Here is a 4,659-nt window from a genome sequence, read left to right on the forward strand (position 1 = left end):
TTCTTTTCGTACTTGACAGTCTCCTATTAGCACTGGATCATTCGATAGGGAAGTGTAGTGAAGTCAAAACGACAAGAAGCACGGTGCAGTTGCGTAAGCAGCGCTCGAAGCGTTGCGCCGAAGTGGAGTGGTTAGAATCTAGGCAGGACGCTTATGGACACCATTCCTCGCTGTAGTTCGTGATGGTCCCACTTCGATTCCAACCGCTCTCTCCACCGCATCGCTTCGAGCATAACTGCTTACGCAGATGAACCGTGCTTCATGTCGTTTTGATCCTGCTCTATTTTAAATTACTTTCAATCTTATACGAGTCATGTTTTCACCATCTTGAACGATTGTCAAAACACAAGCGCAGAGTTGCGTGACACCTGAGACGGGAAGCGAAAGATTTTTCTCTTTTTTTCTAGAGCAAACCCCTACAAAGTCATCTGAGGACGGCGACATCTGAAGACGGTGAAAGTTCCGAAATGTTATGCACTTAGCAAAGTTCCCAACTATAAACCTCAGAGGAGCTCTGATGAAAAACGTAAATAAAAGTATACCAAGGTTTGTAGAGATAAGAGAACGTCTGACATCTTCACAGGTTTTAGAATCAAATGTCACCAACAAATATAAAGACATAGGCTCGAATCTTACGGCAAATGTAGGCATTAGTACACTGTCCCAACCGCAACGCGTCCGCCGCAACACTCAACGTCCCATAGGTCTCATAGTGACAGTCAGGTGAAGAAATACTGCTTTCCACTCTGTTAAGTGAACGGATGTTAGGAGTATTCAACCGACTGACCTCCCCCTGTACTATCTCAACAATAGAAGACGTATCGCAAACACATGCAAAGGTGCCTATGCATGGAAGAGTGCTTTTTTTTTGGTAGTTCTCCAACAGCTCAACTGTATTTAAAGGCATCACCCCACGAATCTGAGGTGGTGCAGATTTCAGGTGTAGTATTCGTATACGGAATGGGAGACTATAGAGAGTGGGTGATTCCGTCCATTCCTTCCTAATTGTCGTAAAAAAACGGCCCGGAAGATGTGGCGCCGCACAAGGCTGGCGCGCTCCAGTCGAACTCCCTGTAGAAAAGAGTGCGCCAAAACGCCTGAAGCCGTATCTTCCTAATCGCCGTTTTTTACGGCAATTAGGAAACTAGGAAGAAATGGACGGAATCACCCCCTCTCTTTAATCTACGATCCCGTATAGGAATGCTCCATCTGAAATCCGTACCACCTCAGGTTCGTGAGGTGATGGCTTTAAATGTAAATAGCAATCAAATTTTAACAGTAGGATATAAATTGTTCTAATTACTGCGAGTAGTCACGTGATTACTAGTGCATATAATCGGGACAAGACGACATGAAGCATAGTGCATTTGCGTACGCGCTCAAAACGGCGCGGTGAAGGCAGCAGTTGGGAACGATGTGAGACCATCGCAAACTGCAGCGATGGGTGCCAACAAGGGTTCCACTGCTTCCGCTCCTAACCGCTACGCTCCACCGCACCGCCTGGAGAGAACCCGCGTACGCAATTGCTTCATGTCGTTTTGACCCCAGCATACCTGCAGTTACAGCTCGCGATGGTCCCACTCGAGCACAGCTGCTAGTTCCATCGCCCTGCAGGTGCACCGAGCTTTGTTTTGGCTTGATTATAGCCTAATCTGACTATCTCTCCCGTTTTTTTTTTCTTTTTTTTGGTTTTTCGATGATCCTGTGTAATATTAGGTGACTTCGCTTCACACATTCTACGTTTTTATGGTTTGCAAGTTTCCGCCCTCGTTTCAATACGTGACCTTGTTTTTTTTTTAGTGTAGATGGTTACACTTTTGAACTTAACGTCAGGCTTTTTGTGGACATTTTGTATGCGTAGTGGCATAATATTGCACTGCGAAACAACAGCGGAGTTCCAAGATTTTTCTTTCAGCACTCATTTTTCCGACGAGTGGATCAATATTGATTATAAACCGCAGCTCTCCGCACAATTTTTTCCTTGAGCGACATATGCGACATCTTATCAGAATCACAAAGAAATCTGTCCGTTTGGGACTGATTGAAACGCTTTCGAGTTGAGTCACGGCTAGGAGATCTCTGTGTTTCTGTTCGAAACCTAAGTCTTCAACATTGCCAATATGTGTGAGATAGTTAGATTCTAAGCTCATTTTGCGGTGTTCTTCTTCGCTTTGCCATCAATGAATTCTTGCAGTCATCAAGATAAAAATATAATTTTCCACCTCTATTTAGATTATAAACGGGGGTTATGTGCGACACTTTTCGATTGCAAGACAACTGCACGTCATTCAAAGACCGACTTCTTAGAGGTCATTTTACGGCGTATTAAATCGAATCTCTTCTCATCTTTTGTTCTTAGCATTTGATATTATAGTTTTACTGGAGGAAATAGTGACGTGAAGCACTCCGGCTATGCATTAATATTTTGAGGAGATCTTTTCCAATACTCTTCACATTGTGTTACCATTAGATTTGACTTTAGTTTTTTATTTTTCTCCTTAAGACCTTTCTACTGGCAATTTTCCGCCACACTGGAAGCACGCGAACCGACGACAAACGCTGATCAGCTGACGGAGGTTAGCTCTTATCGTTCTTGTTGATGATTATAGTCGGGTCAAAACGACATGAATCAGGAGTGTAGTTGCGGTGCATTTGCGTACGCGCTCGAAACTTCGCGACGGAGGCAGCAGTCGGGACCGGGGTGAGACGGTCGCAAAATACTGTAATATATGGTGCCAACAAGGGTTTCACCATGCTTCAAGCCGCTATGTTCCACCGAAGCGCCTCGAGAGAAGCCGCGTACGCAATTGCTTACGTGCGTCATGTCGTTTTGACCGAACTATACCGCATTTCACTTGCCAAAACAATTTTCGACATTAGATTTCTTCCAACCACTGAGTTCAACAGTAGTCATTGTAGCAAACACTCGAAACACCTTCCAGAAATCTAGGAATGATCACCAGACCGATCAATCTGCGAATCAATCAATCAATGAACGAACAAGCTCTTTACACATGTGACTGACGAAGAAGTCCATTTTACTCGCTTTCATTCGTCATTTCGTACGGATGTGAAGAGTTGCTTTGTTAAGTAACCAGCCTTGTACTCCTTCCGCCTGCCTGGATTCTATAGTTGTCGGAATTTTCGGGGTCTTCTCTGTGATTCCAGAAAACTGCATTCCAAACTCTACTCACTATGCGAGAGAATCCAACATCGAAACATTACTCGAACGCTCTCTCTGAGGGAAAAAGTGGTCGACTTTCACTGACCTTTTGGGTAATTTTTCTGCTCCTGTTGTAAAACAAAAAAGTGACTGAGAGACAGGTGAACGACACGTTCCTCTTTTTTCTTTCTGTAGTCTTCAGATGCTAATGGAACTTACACAGTCGGCGTAAAAGGTGTTCTAACAGGGTGGTGCAGATAAGGTTGACATGTATCCGTAGAGCACGACAAGCTACTCGGAACCCTTTTCTTGTTATTAACAGTAGTTTTTCATCCTTTTTTGTGTCATATTGCAATTTTGTATAAGGGGAAGAAGAAGAAGAAGCATAATAACAGAAGTACAGTATTTTCTATAAGACTACATAGCCGCATCAAAGTCCTTCTCCACTGTTTTTATGTTTGGTTTTGATTCAAGGTGCCTCTAAGACCTCACTTTATAGAGATTGGATTTCTGTCCGATTCTCTAGGTAACTGCACTTACAACAACCAAGGATGCACGATTAGCGTCCTTCATCGTTGTAATTTTAAGGAATTCCTTATTTTCCAGCTAGTTTAATAGTTTTATCAGCTGTTGGAGCCTCTCCTCAAAGACTTCAGCTTGTAGGAATTAATTTTCTCTCTGATTTTACCGGGTAATTCCTTCCCAGTCCAGTTTTGCTACCACTAAAGTTACAGAAGAACTGCTAGTCGTACGCAATTACATGAACGAATGGAACAGAGATTCAATCACTACAAACTGAGGACTTAGAGGCGTCTTAAAAGCAAAAGAAATTGCGAAACCAATGGAAAGGCCGTTGAGAAGACTACATAATTCTAATAATGCAATATTTCGCAAAAAAAAAAGAAAACTGTCAAAAATAAGAGAAGAGATTAGCGAGAAGGTTGTTGTGCTCTGTGGAAAGGAGTCAGCATTCATCTTCTCCTTTATGCAACACGTTTCACGCCGGCAGTATACTTCATACAAATTCTAACGTTTTTACCCATGAGCTCCAAGCTTCACACCTAGCTGTTTTTTTAGTCAATTCAAATTGTGGAAATTCAAATGAGAAAAATTTCTATTCTGAGATGTATTTAAAAGCATCACCGCACGAATCTGAGGTGGTACGGATTTCAAGTGGAGTATTCGTCTATAGGATCGTAGATTATGGAGAGGTGGATGATTCCGTCCATTTCTTGCTAATTGGCGTAAAAAACGGACCGGAAGATGCAGCGTGTGCACACGACTGCCGCGCTCCAATCGAACTCGTTGTGGAAAATAGCGCGCCGGAACGCTCGAAGCCGTATCTTCCGGGCCGTTTTTTGCTGCAATTAAGAAGAAATTGACGGAATCACCCACCTCTCCAAAATCTACGATCCCGTATACAGATACTCCACCTGAAATCCGTACCACCTCAGATTCGTGGGGTGATGCCTCTAACTATTTCTACTCGAAATGCT

The sequence above is a fragment of the Necator americanus genome, chromosome IV (genome assembly GCF_031761385.1).
Source record: "Necator americanus strain Aroian chromosome IV, whole genome shotgun sequence".
Classification (NCBI taxonomy): Eukaryota; Metazoa; Nematoda; class Chromadorea; order Rhabditida; family Ancylostomatidae; genus Necator; species Necator americanus.